General features: G+C 40.3%; 1 long non-coding RNA gene across 1 annotated transcript in view; it reads right to left on the bottom strand.

Moving 5' to 3' along the window:
- Positions 1-6,053: 6,053 nt before the first annotated feature.
- The window catches only part of LOC132494011 (uncharacterized), a 55,395-nt gene continuing 44,228 nt past the window's right edge, over positions 6,054-17,220 (bottom strand). The window contains exons 4-5 of the long non-coding RNA XR_009533036.1: positions 11,709-11,853; positions 6,054-6,182 (exon numbers count right to left, since the gene is read on the bottom strand). This is a non-coding gene — a long non-coding RNA (uncharacterized LOC132494011). The remainder of the gene's footprint in view (positions 6,183-11,708; positions 11,854-17,220) is intronic.

Here is a 17,220-nt window from a genome sequence, read left to right as displayed (position 1 = left end):
GAATTTTACACAAGAATAGACAATTTTTTTTAAAGGTGGATATGGGAGGAGAGGGGTGTGCTATTTTAGGCCAAAAGAGGGGGGATTTGCTTGTTTATGTTCATTTGATTGGTTTTTGCTCCTGAAGTTATATTCCAAAGAGATGCCATAATTTGACCTTTGGTGCTACTCCTTTAGCATGTATATTTTTCTGGTAAAATTGAACAAAGCTTACCTGAAGGCTGGAGGATGAGTAAGCTGGGCTGTTTCTGCAACCCCCTTCTTCTATCAAGGAGAATTTCAGGTAAAGAAACCACTCAGAAGAAGAGTCTGGAAGAACGTGTACCCAATGCAAGGGCCTGGAAGACCCTCTCTCTGCTGATGATCCAGTAAAGGGAAAGGCGGCCTCCAGGCTTGTCTTTGTGAACTTTCACTCTTTGGCCTAAATTGACTGAAGACCTTTTCAGTGCAAAAGCCACTTGTTGAGCTACATGCATATCTTTAATTACCCGCTGGTCCCAGAGTGCAGCTCTTTCCCTTCCCCACTGGCCATAACCCTGAGGAGGCAAAGCCTTCAGGCTTTAGTGAGTCAGCCCTGATCTGTCCAGAGAAGAACAAAATGAGGGGAGAGCAGCTGCTCTGGGGGATCCTGGGTACCTGAAGCCAGTCAAGTTGTGGGCAGCTAGGAGGTGTGTATGTACCTCTTCTGCGGGCTTTTTGTTTGGGGGGAGGGGCTCAGAGCGAGGGCCAGAAGGGGAAGTAGAGGAAATGAAGAACACTTTCAAAAGCAACAGAAGTGATTTTTTCTTGTGTATTTCTAAAGACCAGTTCTTTAAAGTGATATTTGTTTGACAGTTAGTCATCCCCAACATTTGATGGATATGATTCAGATGACCTTCCCTGACAGCATATTCTGAAAATACAGGCTAAAGTTTCCTGATTGTTCAGAAACCCTCAAAGAGTTCTAAAAGGCAGCATCATCAGCCTGGTTTTTAATCATCTATATTATTGGTATTGTTGTTGATAGGTTGAAAGCAAATAATAACAACCCTTGGCTCTGCTGGGAGGAATGGATGCCTTCCTAGGGCTGGCAATAATTAATTGCCATCAGATGCAGAGTATAGAGATAAGGTAGAATTCAAGAGTCCTGAGTTCTAAAACTCCCTCAATAGCCATCAAAATGACCTGACTGTGAACAAGACGCTTTACCAACCTCAGATGTAACATGAGGGTAGAGTTAGACTACACAGTGTTTAGGTTCCCATCAACCTTCCTTGATAGCCCAATATTCATCAAGGTTAAGTGTCCAACTCCTGTGAAGTCAGCATCTTGTGTTTAATTCCAGTAATAACACTTCTCATAGAATATTGTCATTGTCTCTCTGGTCCATTAAGTTCTCATTAGGCTGTAGACAGAATCCCTGCCTCATTCACTGTTTTCCAAGAACTTGGAACACTGTCTGCATGTAGCACATAGTCAATAGATATTTGTTGAATGAAAGTATGACTGATCTTAGAGTTTCCCAGTTCCAGCTTCCAGTCTCATTCTTCTGCTTTCTATTACTTCCCTTGCCTTCTCATTGGGTCTAGAATAGAAAATTTGACTCAAGCTTTGGGTGACCTCTGAGTCACTGTGGGGAATTAGCTCTACTAGACATCTATTGGGCATTCACTCTGTTCATCATGACCATTGTTGTGACCATGGGAGTGTGCCTCTCAGATGTTCACCTATGATAGTATGGTCAACTAAAGGCCTAAGCTGCTGAGCTCTGAGCTCTGAAATGCTTTGCCGTGTTTTCTAAGACATCTCCTCCCAAAGGCTAATCCTATCCAATGACTGAGTCCAGCAGAGATACTAAGGTAGACCTCTTCCTGGTAGACATGGATCTCCCCTGATGAGCAACTTTGGCATGAGGACTCCTCAGTAGCCTTGCTGAAATCTCCTTGGAACTTCAAACTTGGACTTAGAACCAGTCTAAGACACTTTCCCTCTCCTCTCTCCCTCCCTCCCTTCCTTCCTTCCTACCCTCTCCCCTTCACTTGTGATCATATTTACATCTGATGGCTCTCTCCTGGCTCCCTTACCATTCTGTCTCACAAACATTTCCCAACATACAGTTTACCTTATTTAATCTAGTCTTGGCATCTACTTTTTGCAGGACCTGGACTAACAACCATTTTCTCTGAGTTTCCTCTATACCATTGGGTGGGCCCCAAGTGTCTTCTTTGTCCTTCACCCACTCCTAGCAAAATGGATGAGGGGTAGACTAATCACATTTTCTTTTCAAGGAATTTGGAATTGGTAATAAGTTAGTCTCTGTGTATGGCTGTAAGTGAGGGTAACAAATGGTAACCACAGATAGCCATCTTCTGGTCATGATGAACTTGAAGAAGCAGAGAAAGCCAGTCAGAAAAGAAAGAAAACACAAACCCAGAGACTTAAAGATAGTATTGCCTGGGCACTTGACAACATTTCTCTCCCTTGTTTCAGACCCTCAGAGGCTTCACTGTCCTTAACTTCTGCAAGATACTTTAGTATCTATCCAACACATTCCATTCTTGGCTTAAGTTAGTTTAAATTGAATTCTGTTGCTTACAATCAGAAGAATCTAGACTGAGATTTAGTACTCATCCCTAATGAAGTTCCAGTATTGAAATAGGCCATTGTTAGCATGTAATGACAGAGGGTAACAGCCATTAACCTGTGCCCTATTGCGAGGGTGACCATATAATTTATCATCCAAACTGACAATTTTCAGAGTGAAAGGGGGTGCTATTCATAATTGCACTGAAACAAAAGGCTTAATCCATGACTGTTCTGGACAAACTGGGGCTATTATGGTCATACTACCTCCATAAAGAGAGCCAGTTAATAAAAGAATTAATGAGGTTGGACACAGTTGTGGGGAAACAAACCCCTTATAGTATAGTTGCAATCCCAGGTGTCTCTAAAACAGGATTTTTTGAGATTACTTTTTACATGTTCCCATTTTTCAGACAAGGAAATTGAGGTTCAGAAGGAAGTAATTAGCTGAAGTCCACTCAGCTAATAAGTAGAACAGCTAGACTCCAACCCATGTTTCTGGTCCCCTAGCCCAATGCTCTTTCCTCCATGCAAGAGCCCTCAGAAGGGTTGACTTACTCTCACAGTGAGTTCCAGCTCCTCTCCCTGCCTGGAACACCATGGCCACTCCAAGCACATATTCTTAATGAGAGTGTATTCTTAACACATTCTTGAGAAGTGTCTTCCTTGTGCCAGTGTGACAAATTGTATTTTCCAAAGATGGTCACAGTGATATCTCTCATCCTATATGCTCTTCTACAATGGATTCTTGCCACTCCTCTATCAAGAGATAGAGTCTATTTTGCCACCACTTTGAATCTGGGTGAGCCCTATGACTGCTTTGACCAAGAGGATATGGTAGCATTAATGCTGATGTAGTGTGACTTCTTTGCAGTTTTTGCTTGGGCTGTTTAGAATGCTTACAGCCTAAGCAAAAACTTGGTTCCCTTTTGGAACTCACCACCATGCTGTGAGAAGTCACAGCCATCTGGAGAGGCTGTGGTCAATAGCCAAACTGAACTTCTTGCCAACAGCCAGCATCAACTCCCAGCCATGTGAATGAGCCATCTTGGACATTCAACTCTGTGGAGCGTTCAGATGACTGTAGTCCAGCCAACGTTCAAGTGCAATCTCACAAGCAACACTAAGTGAGAATCCCTTAGCTGAGCTAAGTCAATCCATGGAATCACAAAACATGATAATAAATTTTTGCTTTAAACCACTAAGCTTTGGAGTGTTCTTTTAGGTGGCAATAGATAACTAGAACATCCAGAATCCTCTCTCCAAGTCCAAGCCAGGCCCAAGCTGGGAATGGACTTCCCTACTGGGGTAAAGTAATCACCTTCTAATAATAGCCACTGAGAATCATCTATTGTTTCTCAAGAGAGCTCTTTTTGGAAGACAACCCTCAGAATGGGAGAAAATATTTGTAAACGAAGCAACTGACAAAGGATTAATCTCCAAAATATACAAGCAGTTCATGCAGCTCAATATCAAAAAAATAAACAACCCAATCCAAAAATGGGCAGAAGACCTAAATAGATATTTCTCCAAAGAAGACATACAGATTGCCAACAAACAAATGAAAAGATGCTCAACATCACTAATCATTAGAGAAATGCAAATCAAAACTACAATGAGGTATCACCTTACACCAGTCAGAATGGCCATCATCAAAAAATCTACAAACAATAAGTGCTGGAGAGGGTGTGGAGAAAAGGGCACCCTCTTGCACTGTTTGTGGGAATGTAAATTGATACAGCCACTATGGAGAACAGTATGGATGTTCCTTAAAAAACTAAAAATAGAACTACCATAGGACCCAGCAATCCCACTACTGGGCATATACCCTGAGAAAACCATAATTCAAAAAGAGACATGTACCACCATATTCATTGCAGCTCTATTTACAATAGCCAGGACATGGAAGCAACTGAAATGTCCATTGACAGATGAATGGATGAAGAATATGTGGCACATATATACAATGGAATATTACTCAGCCATAAAAAGAAACGAAACTGAGCTATTTGTAATGAGGTGGATAGACCTAGAGTCTGTCATACAGAGTGAAGTAAGTCAGAAAGAGAAAAACAAATAACATATGCTAACGCACATATAGGAATCTAAAAAATGGTACTGATGAGCCTAGGGGCAGGGCAGGAATAAAGACACAGATGTATAGAATGGACTTGAGGACACAGAGGGGGTAGGGGAGGCTGGGACAAAGTGAGAGTAGCATTGACATATATACACTACCAAATGTAAAATGGATGGCTAGTGGGAAGTTGCTGCATAGTACGGGGAGGTCAGCTTGATGCTTTGTGACCACCTAGAGGGGTGGGATAGGGAGGGTGGGAGGGAGGCTCAAGAGGGAGGGGATATGGGGATATATGTATACTTATAGCTGGTTCAGTCTGCTGTACAAGAGAAACTAACACAACATTTTAAAGCAATTATACTCCAATAAAGATATTAAAAAAAAGAGAGAGAGAGAGAGCTCTTTTCAGGATATGAATGAGGAAACCATTTATCTGAGGTTTTATTACCTGAGATAAGAACTGTGAGTTTCTTTGGGATTTTTCCTGGAACAAACCAAGTTAAATTCCAAGAATATTTGTCACTCCATCCATGATTTGGCCCTCCACGTACCCGCCTCATCTCCTAAACTCTCTGCTGTGATCTGACAATATCTCATGGTTTTAGTGCCTCACTGACAGTGGACTATTTTCCTGTACCATGCTGTGCTCATGTCATGATCTCACCCTGGAATTCCATTCCTACCTCAATTCACCTACTCCCATCTTACTCATCTTTGGTGTACTTTGAGACTGGACATTCTCCTCTCAATGAGGTGTCCCTGAATGCTCTGCATTCATCTATCTAAGCAGGTAACACACTTTATTGGAGTGGCCTGTTAATATGCCCAACTTCTCAAGGAGGATTAACCCTCTGGGTGATGGGACAGCCTCTATGTATGTATGTATGTATGTATGTATGTATCTATCTATCTATCTATCTATCTATCTATCATCTATCTATCTATCTATTTATCTATCTCTTATTTATTTACTTATTTATTTAATTTGGGGTCTTATTTCTTTTTGAATCCTCAGCATTAAGTCAGACACTGATCAAGAAATGTTTGATGAGGTAAAACCAAGGAGGGTCAATAAAAATAAATGGAAAGTTTTTAGAGAATTCTTTCCCTGTTAACCAGCCCTTCTCACCAACAATTACTCCTTCTACCAATAAGAATCACAATAACAGCAAAAGCAAACACTACAAAGCATTTACGATGTGCCAAGAACTCTTCTAAGTGCAGTTCGTATGTAATACATACAATCCTCACAGCCTTACAAGTTGGAGATTATTATCATTCCCATTTTAGAGATGAGAAAATCGAGTTACTCATCCCAGAACCCATGGTCTGTATGGGGCAGAGCTGGAATCTGGATCTACAGTCTGGTTCTAAAGTGTGGGCTCTTACTTACCACTCAGCACAGCCTTCCTGGAACTGATCATCATGACTTGACCTCCCTGGGAAGGCTCAGGGTTAAGCGCCCCAGCTCTGCTCTACAGTGCTCTGTCTGGGGCAAGTTGCTAGTAACTGCAGCATTCCCACAGGGAAACGAGGTTTACTGAAAGAGGAAGAAAGGCAGATAAATAATTTACTACCTGAGCATTGAGAAGAGATTTCTTGGATTAAGAGTCAGGAAATTCAAAAGACACAATTGAGACAATAAGGTAATAAATGACACAGTTATTATCCAATTGGCTACAGGCTCATTCCAGCTCTGGAGGCTGCATTTCCCCTGACATGGCTCCCTGTTTCTGCCCCTCCAATATAATCCCTCCACAAACACAGGCAGATTTCCTCTCACCCACTTCTACCAAAATAAATTTGCTTGTAAAGCCTAAAGTCTTTTTTTTTTTTTTTTTTTTTTAAGGAGTGAATCTCCCAAGTTATTAAGGGTGTGTGTTGAGCTATGGGACTGGGAAAGGAGTCAGAGAGAGAAAAAGAGGGAGAAAGAACAGAAAGGCTTGAGGGGGTCAGCAGAAAGAGAGCGACAGAAAGAATCAGAGACAGAAAGAGACAGAGACACGGAGAGACATCACCCTGTTGTTTAATATAATCTCACACTGATCAGGGGACCCACCTCAGTGGGGTTCCTTGGAAATGCGGTCAAGCCAGTAATAGATCCATTGAGGAAATCAGTCAACCGACCACCCAAATTCCAAAACAGAACAGAAACTTCATTTTTTTATCTGGGTGTTGTTCTTATTTTCTCTTTGCATGGGCTGTTGGAAGGCTGTATAGAGTAGTGAGTGAGAGGGTGGGTTCTGGGGCCAGATTGTCTGCCTTGGAATGCTGGCTGTACCACTCACTAGCTGTGGGAGCTGGGGCAGCTCTCTTTATCTCTTTGTGCTTCAGTTTTCTCATCTATAAGATGGGAGTCATAACAGCACCTACATTAGGATGGGAACAATGAATATGCATGAAAAACACTTAGAACAGTACCTGGCACACTGGAAGTACTGATACTTGATAAATATTAACTTTAACAGTCTTAGCAAAATATCTGAGACCCAAAGCTCATCCCTTCTCTGATGAGGGCTGTGGAGCCAACATTCTGCAGGTTACTTCTCTCTGTGGTCAGAGGGTAAAGGTCAGACAAAAGGGTCTCACTTGATGGGGTGGAGGTCAGGGGGAAAGAATTGTTAAGGCTGGAGAGTCTCACTTGGATCACTTCCCACCCATAGTTGTTCATTTATGAAACAAGTAGTTATTACATTCTTCTTCGGTCCTGTGCTAGAAGTTAAGGGTAGAGAAATGAGTAAGAAGGGCCTGTGCTCTTAAACATCACATTACAGGGAAGAAGACCGACAGGTGGAATTAACATGAATCCCATGGGTTCCCAAGAAGACCTGGGTTCAAATCCAATGATGGATGAGCTAAGTGACCTTAGGTTTATGTCTTCTCTGAACCTCAGATTCCTTTTCACTAAAATGCAAATAATAGAAACAATAACAACAACAATTATAATATCTAATTCAAAGGTTTTATGAAATATAAATGAAAAAATTCACATAAGATATTTAGCACAGAGCTTAGCATATACTGCATATTCAATAATTATGGCTTTTTTTAAAAAGTGATATAATAGATAAAGGAAGAGTAATAGAAACATGATAGCTTTAAAAGAAAGAGTGATATGATAAAGATCTCTGAGGAGCCAGAGGAGATTGGTATTAAACATGTTGTGCAGTGAGGGAAAGTGGGCCAAGTGGGAAAGGCTGTGGAGAGGGGGGAATATTGGAACTGGTTTTTTTAATGATTAGGAGTTTACTGGGGAGAAAGGAGGGGGCATTCCTGGCAGAGGAAATGACAGAAGCAAAGCACAGAGGAAAGAAAGGAGATGGCACAGAAAACAGTATGACGGTTCCTGAAAAACCTAAAAATAGAGCTACCATATAATCCAGCAATTCCACTCTTGGGTATATATCTGGACAAAACAAAAACTCTAATTCAAAAAGATACAGGCACCCCAGTGTTTATAGCAGCACTATTTATAATAGCCAAGACATGGAAGCAACCCAAGTACCCATCAATAGATGAATGGCTTAAGAAAATGTGGTGTGTGTGTATATATATATATATAAAATGGAATGTTACTCAGCCATAAAAAAGAATGAAATAATGCTATTTGCAGCAACATGGTTGAACCTAGAGAATATTATGCATAGTGAAATAAGGCAGACAGAGAAAGACACATACTATATGGTATCATTTATATGTGGGATCTAAAAAATAATACATACAAAATAGAAACAGACTCACAGACATAGAAAACAAACTTATGGTTACCAAAGGGGAAAGGGAGACAGGGAGTAGGGGATTTAACAGATACAGGTTTCTATATATAAAATAGATAAGCAACAAGGATTTACTGTATAGCACAGGGAATTATACCCAATATCTTATAATAATCTATAATGGAATATAATCTGCAAAAAAATCTTGAATCACTATGCTGTACACCTGAAACTAACACTATCTGCACTAACACAAACTGTCTGCACTCCGGTGAATTTGGGAAATGCTGGGTGAAACTAAGGTGAGTTCTTTGCTCTGAGGCTCCACAGCACCTCTTTTAAAATACATTTTTATTTTTTTACAAATTTTAAGGTTACACTCCATTTACAGTTATTAAAAATTATTGGCTATATTCCCTGTGTTGTACAATACGTCCCTGAGTCTGTCTTACACCCAGTAGTGTGTATCTCCCACTCCCCCACCCCTATACGAGGCCTCCCTCCCCAAGAAGAAGACACGCATACAGCATTTCCCAAAAAAGCTTGTCCCATATCCTGTAATGTTAGTTCTGAGAAATTTAATTAGGCAAATCCTACTCTAGGTATGACAGTAGAGGCTGCATCTTCAGATTGGCATTTAAGCATGTTCATTAGACCATGGGAAGAATGGAAGTTTATAGGATGGATTGAGGGTGAGGAGACGGAAGACAGGAGATCAGTACGGAGGCAGTGAATGGAGCGTGTGACAGACGGTGAGGGTCCAGGGCAATGCCAGTGTGGAAAATGGGGGCCAGCTTAGAGTCGCAGTAAAGAGCATGGAGTCCCAGCTTTGGCTCTTAGTAGCTAGTGACCTTGGACCAACGATTTTGCCTCTCTATGCCTCAGTCTCCTCCTCTGTAAAATGAGAGTAATAATATCCTCATGGGGGTATTATGATTATTGAATGCGATAATATTTACAAAGCACTTAGAATAGTGCCTGGCATATATTAACACTGCAAGAGCATTTTGTTAATTAAATGGAGAAAACAGGATAGAATTCTCAAAGGAGTTTTGTCGGAGCAAATCAGAAAAGAGAGAGTGCGCTGTCCAAAGCACGTCTCTGTTTTCTTGTCCTGTGCTGGTTCCTTTGCTCTTTCTTACAGTTCCCGTGGTTCCCTTTCTCCCTTTCTTGTTTTGTTTTCAGACCAGATCTGCCATATTGCTTGACAAAGAACGAACTGGGAATTTATCTGAGCATTCGATGTCCATGAAGGCAAATAAAATGAAATAAAACAAAATTTAAAATAACAACATATTAAAATTGTATATTAATATCAAATATGTAATAAAAATGACACTCATACACAATTTAAGTGGTGCAGGCCATTCATCTTCTCATTCCACCCTCAGGGAGCTGTGACTGCTATTGGCCCAGGGGGTCTCCATCCCCATGTGCTGCTCAGAGATGAAGTAACGTGCCAAGCTGAGGATGATTCCAGGATTTAAAGGTAGCTATTTTCTTATGACTTGTCTCTGAAATGCAAGCCATGTTGGTCTATTGCTCAACTGGAGAAACAGAGGTCTGTTTCTGGAAGAAATACTGGCTGTATTAGCCTTACTCGAGGCACCATTATAAAGACTTTGCAAGGTAATCCTGATGTTATTTTTGTCTAACACACTTTAGAGCATCCCTGAAACTCTCTTGAAATTTAAAACTGTGATTATGACCTGGGTCTTCCTGACTCCAAAGTCCTTGCTTTTTCCATCACATAGACCCTTGTAGACAAGTGCTAGTGAGTCATCTGCTTGTTAATTCAACACCTCTTTACTAGGTGTCTGCGACATGCCGGGAAGTGTGTCAGATGCTTGGGGGTGGAGTGCAGAACAAGTCAGACACAGTCCCTGTTCTCATGGGGCTTCCAGGCTCTGGAGAAGGTGCTGAGCAAGAAATGAACTGCTGCAAGGCAGAGGAGGAGAGGTGGGGGGAGAGATTCACCTATTCACATGCGAGTACAGCACTAGCTTCACTCACTTGGTAAGCCTAACTTAAGTTAGGGTCCTCGGTGTCATGATCAAATCAAATCAAAACCAGGGCTAACTTTTGGAATGTGGGGTCTCAGAGAATGTGGCTTAGCCCAGTTATCTTTCACCTTGGCCACCCTTTAGAATCATGCGGGAAGTATATATGCTCAGGCCTTATCCCAGATAAATGTGATAAAAATCTCTGTTTAAGTTAAAGACTAAGACATGACCCAAAGCTTGAGAAGATGCTCTCTCCACACATTGGTCCATGTGTGGAGAAAATGCCCTCGATCTTAGAAATATTGATAGAAAGGTATATGGGATGGCCTTAAACACATCAGCTCTGGAGATAGACCATCAAAGCTGGAATTCTAGCTCCACAGCTTTCTAGCTATGTGGCTTATGTTATTTGACTTCATAGGGCTCCAGTTTTCAATTAAGAGGATTAAATGAGTTAGTAAATTTAAACCTCTTAAAAGAGAAAATGTATAGCAAATACTTAGTAAATGTTGGCTTTCATTGTTTTTCTCATTATGAGAAAATCTCACAGACAAATGTGAAGCTCAGAGGAGTAGCCCTTAAGCTCTTTCCTTGGACTCTTGCTGTGTCCCTTCTTCTGTGTTCAGGTCTTCTCATATCGTATGGGTCTTCTATTGTCCTGAGTTTCTAAATAACCACATTCTGTACCCCAATGTCCATTTTAATTGATGCTTTACTTGTTCTTTGGCTTTGGGTATTGTGGTAAATTAAAAATGGCTTCAAACTCTTTGCTACTCATTTTATTGAGACAGAGAGTCTAATTTCTATTCCCTTGAATCTGGGCTGAGCTTAGTGTTTTGCTTGATCAATAGAATGCGGTGGCAATGATGCTCTGCAATTCTGTGACCAAGTGATAAGAAGACATGGAGCTTCAGCCTGGGAGTCTTGGAGCACTCACCCTGTGAAACAAATTGCCATGAAAGATGTCTAACAACTGTGAGCCTACCGGGCTAGAAAGAGCACAGGCAGAGGCCACACAGAGTGGCCCTGAGATGCAGGAGGAGGGAGATGTGCCCGCAGCCAGTCTCACCAGATGCCCCAGGCTTCACATGGAATAAGATGAGTTGTCCCTGCTGAGCCTGGCCTCATTTGTAGATTCATGACCACGAGAGATTAGTAAGGTTTAGGGTGGTTTGATTTGTAGTGATAGATAAGGGGAACAGAAATTTATAAACTCAGGGCAGCAGCTCCTTCTCTGGGAGAATGGAGCTATGCCTATAACATGTCATGGATGTCCTGACTGAAGAAATAAAGCACATTTTGTGAAGCTGGGTGACACTGGCCTCAGTAATTCTGAGGCCCACTTACATGTTGCTGATTTAACTAGAGTTGAATGTGAAGAGTCCTCCCATTGCTGGAAAGTTTGCTCTTATGTTCTCTACAGTTAAAAACATATTCCAGAAGAAGGGTGCTGAGGATAACTGAGAGGCAGAGCTGATTCACAAAGCTGAGGCTAAAAAAGGAAATGATTCATATGTTAACAGTGTGAAATTCCATTCAACAAAACTTTATTGTACATCTAGGATGTGCCAGCCTAGGTACTAGAGACATACAGATAAAATCCCCATGGGTGCCTGGCCCACCAAGCTGAGGCATCAGCACAGCCATTTCTCACTAGGCACTCTAATCTGGAGTGCTGGGTGTAAGGCCTCGGCATGAAGCACCCTGTGAATAAGCATGAAGTACAAAGGAAAAGGAAAAAAAAAAAAAGCAAGCTGCAAACCCTCTGAAAAAGGTGCCTCTGCACCTCTAGCTCTTGCGGAGGTTGGGATCTTCAGTGGAGTCTCCTATTGCAGGGGCACCTTCAAGATGGAGGAGGAGCAAGACGTGGAGATCACCTTCCTCCCCATAAATACATCAAAAATACATCTACATGTGGAACAACTCCTACAGAAACACCTACTGAATGCTGGCAGAAGACCTCAGAAAGGCAAGAAAATCCCCACGTACCTGGCCATGTGGCTGACAGGGTCTTGGTACTCCAGTCTGGTGTCGGGCCTGAGCCTCCGAGGTGGGAGAGCCAAGTTCAGGACATTGGACCACCAGAGACCTCCTAGCCCCACATATCAATCAGTGAGAGTTCTCCTAGAGATCTCTGTCTCAACACTAAAACCCAGCTCCACCCAATGGCCAGCAGGCTCCAGTGGTGGATGGCCCATGCCAAATAACTAGCAAGACAGGAACACAACCCTATCCATTAGCAGAGAGGCTGCCTAAAATCATACTAAGTTCACAGACACCCCAAAACACACTGCCTGATGCAGCCCTGCTGACCAGAAAGACAAGATCCAGCCCCACCCACTAGAACACAGACACCAGTCCCCTCCACCAGGAAGCCTACAAAAGCCACTAAAACAACCTCACCCACTGGGGGCAGACACCAAAAACAACGGGACTACAAACCTGCAGCCTGCGAAAAGGAGACCCCAAACACAGTAAGTTAAACAAAATGAGAAGACAGGGAAATATGCAGCAGATGAAGGAGCAAGGTAAAGACCCACCAGACCAAACAAATGAAGAGGAAATAGGCAGTCTACCTGAAAAATAATTCAGAGTAATGATAGTAAAGATGATCCAAAATCTTAGAAACAGAACGGAGAAAATACAAGAAACCTTTAACAAGGACCTAGAAGAACTAAAGAGCAAAAAAACAATGATGAACAACACAATAACTGAAATTTAAAATTCTCTAGAAGTAATCAATAGCAGAATAACTGAGGCAGAAGAACAGATAAGTGACCTGGAATATAAAATAGTTGCAATAACAACTGCAGAGCAGAATAAAAAAAAAAAGGATGAAAAGAATTGAGGACAGTCTCAGAGACCTCTGGGACAACATTAAATGCACGAACATTCGAATTATAGGGGTCCCAGAAGAGGAAGAGAAAAAGAAAAGGTCTGAGAAAATATTTGAAGAGATTATAGTCGAAAACTTCCCTAACATGGGAAAGAAAATAGTCAATCAAGTCCAAGTAGCGCAGAGAGTCCCACAGAGGATAAATCCAAGGAGAAACACACCAAGACACATATTAATCAAACTATCAAAAATTAAATACAAAGAAAAAATATTAAAAGCAGCAAGGGAAAAGCAACAAATAACGTACAAGGGAATCCCCATAAGGTTAAGAGCTGATCTTTCAGTAGAAACTCTGCAAGCCAGAAGGGACTGGCAGGACATATTTAAAGTGATGAAAGGGAAAAACCTACAACCGAGACTACTCTACCCAGCAAGGATCTCATTCAGATTTGATGGAGAAATTAAAACCTTTACAGACAAGCAAAAGCTAAGAGGATTCAGCACCACCAAAGCAGCTTTACAACAAATGCTAAAGGAACTTCTCTAGGCAGGAAACACAAGAGAAGGAAAAGACCTACAAAAACAAACCCAAAACAATTAAGAAAATGGTAATAGGAACATAAATATTGATAATTACCTTAAATGTAAATGGACTAAATGCTCCAACCAAAAGACATAGACTGGCTGACTGGATATGAAAACAAGACCCATATATATGCTGTCTACAAGAGACCCACTTCAGACATAGGGACACATACAGACTGAAAGTGAGGGGATGGAAAAAGATAGTCTATGCAAATGGAAATCAAAAGAAATCTGGAGGAGCAATTCTCATATCAGATAAAATAGACTTTAAAATAAAGACTATTACAAGAGACAAAGAAGGACACTACATAATGATCAAGGGATCAATCCAAGAAGAAGATATAACAATTGTAAATATTTATGCACCCAACATAGGAGCACCTCAATGCATAAGGCAAGTGCTAACAGCCATAAAAGGGGTAACTGACAGTAACACAATAATCGTAGGAGACTTTAACACCTCACTTTCACCAATGGACAGATCAACCAAAATGAAAATAAATAAGGAAACACAAGCTTTAAATGACACATTAAATAAGATGGACTTAATTGATATTTGTAGGACATCCCATCCAAAAACAACAGACTACACTTTCTTCTCAAGTGCTCATGGAACATTCTTGAGGATAGATCATATCTTGGGTCACAAATCAAGCTTTGGTAAATTTAAGAGAATTGAAATAATATCATGTGTCTTTTCTGACCACAACACTATGAGATTAAACTGTAAAAAATACAAACAAATGGAGGCCAAAAAATATGCTACTAAATAACCAAGAGATCACTGAAGAAATCAAAGAGGAAATAAAAAAATACCTAAAAACAAATGACAATGAAAACACAATGACCCAAAACCTATGGGATGCAGCAAAAGCGCTTCTAAGACGGAAGTATATAGTGATAAAATCCAACCTCAAGAAACAAGAAAAATCTCAAATAAACAACCTAAACTTACACCTAAAGTAATTAGAGAAAGAAGAAGAACAAAAAAGGCCCCAAACTTAGCCGAAGGAAAGAAATCATAAAGATCAGATCAGGAATAAATGAAAAAGAAATGAAGGAAACAGTAGAAAAGATCAATAAAACTAAAAGCTGATTCTTTGAGAAAATAAACAGAATTGATAAACCATTAGCCAGACTCATCAAGAAAAAAAGGAAAAAGACTCAAAACAACAGAATTAGACATGAAAAAGGAGAAGTAACAACTGACACTGCAGAAATAAAAAGGATCATGAGAGATTACTACAAACAACTATATGCCAATAAAATGGCCAACCTGGAAGAAATGGACAAATTCTTAGAAAAGCACAAGCTTCCAAGACTGAACCAGGAAGAAATAGAAAATATAAACAGACGAATGACAAGCACTGAAATTCAAACTGTGATTAAAAATCTCCCAACAAACAAAAGCCCAGGACCAGATGGCTTCACAGGTGAATTCTATCAAACATTTAGAGATGAGCTAACACCTATCCTTCTCAAACTCTTCCAAAATATAGCAGAGGGAGGAACACTCCCAAACTCATTCTATGAGGCCTCATCACCCTGATACCAAAAGCAAAGATGTCACAAAAAAAGAAAACTATAGGCCAGTATCACTGATGAACACAGATGCAAAACTCCTCAACAAAATACTAGCAAAGAGACCAACAGTACATTAAAAGGATCATACACCATGATCAAGTGGGGTTTACCCCAGGAATGCAAGGATTCTCCAACATATGCAAATCAATCAAATATGATAAACCATATTCACAAATGGAAGGATAAAAACCATATGATCATCTCAATAGATGCAGAAAAATCTTTTGACAAAATTTAACACTGACTTATGATAAAAACTCCCCCAAAGTAGGCATAGAGGGAACCTACCTCAACATAATAAAGGCCATATATGACAAACCCACAGCCAACATTGTTCTCAATGGTGAAAAACTGAAAGCATTTCCTCTAACATCAGGAAAAAGACAAGGTTGCCCACTCTCACCACTCTCACACTATGTTGAATAATATAGTTTTGGAAGTTTTAGCCACGGCAAACAGAGAAGAAAAAGAAATAAATGGAATCCAAATTGGAAAAGAAGAAGTAAAACTGTCACTGTCTGCAGATGACATGATACTATACAAGAAAATCCTAAAGATGTTACCAGAAAACTACTAGAGCTAATCAATGAATCTAGTAAAGTAGCAGGATACAAAATTAATGCACAGAAATCTCTTGCATTCCTATACACTAATGATGAAAAATCTAAAAGAGAAATTAAGGAAACACTCCCACTTACCACTGCAACAAAAAGAATAAAATACCTAGGAGTAAACCTACCTAAGGGGACAAAAGACCTGTATGCAGAAAACTGTAAGATACTGATGAAAGAAAGTAAAGATGATACAAACAGATGGAGAGATATACCATGTTCTTGGATTGGAAGAATCAACACTGAAAATGACTATACTACTGAAAGCAATCTACAGATTCAATGCAATCCCTATCAAATTGCCAATGGCATTTTTCACAGAACTAGAACAAAAAATTTCACAATGTGTATGGAATCACAAAAGACCCCAAATAGCCAAAGCAATCTTGAGAAAGAAAAGGGGAGCTGGAGGAATCAGGATCCCTGTCTATACTACAAAGCTACAGTAATCAAGACAGCATGACACTAGTACAAAAGCAGAAATATAGATCAATGGAACAAGATAGAAAACGCAGAGATAAACCCATGCACATATGGTCACCTTATCTTTGATAAAGGAGGCAAGAATATACAATGGAGATAAAACAGCATCTTCAATAAGTGGTGCTGGGAAAACTGGACAGCTACATGTAAAAGAATGAAATTATAACAACTTCTTACATCATACACAAAAATAAACTCAAAATCGATTAAAGACCTAAATGTAAGGCTAGACACTATCAAACTCTTAGAGGAAAACATAGGCAGAACACTATATGACATAAATCACAGCAAGATCCTTTTTGACCCACCTCCTAGAGAAATGGAAATAAGAACAAAAATAAACAAATGGGACCTAATGATACTTAAAAGCTTTGCACTGCAAAGGAAACCATAAACAAGACGAAAAGACAACCCTCAGAACAGGAGAAAATATTTGCAAATGAAGCAACTGACAAAAGATTAATCTCCAAAATACACAAGCAGCTCATGCAGCTCAATATCAATAAAACAAACAACCTAATCCAAAAATGGGTAGAAGACCTAAATAGACATTTCTCCAAAGAAGATATACAGACTGTCAACAAACACATGAAAGAATGCTCAACATCATTAATCATTAGAGAAATGCAAATCAAAACTACAATGAGGTATCACCTCACACCTGTCACAATGGCCATCATCAAAAAATCTAGAAACAATAAATGCTGGAGAGGGTGTGGAGAAAAGGGAACCCTCTTGCACTGCTGGTGGGAATGTGAAT

Source organism: Mesoplodon densirostris, chromosome 7, assembly GCF_025265405.1.
Source record: "Mesoplodon densirostris isolate mMesDen1 chromosome 7, mMesDen1 primary haplotype, whole genome shotgun sequence".
In the NCBI taxonomy this organism is placed as follows: Eukaryota; Metazoa; Chordata; class Mammalia; order Artiodactyla; family Ziphiidae; genus Mesoplodon; species Mesoplodon densirostris.
The sequence above is the reverse complement of the archived record's forward strand: the minus strand, read 5'-3'. Positions and strand labels throughout refer to the sequence as shown.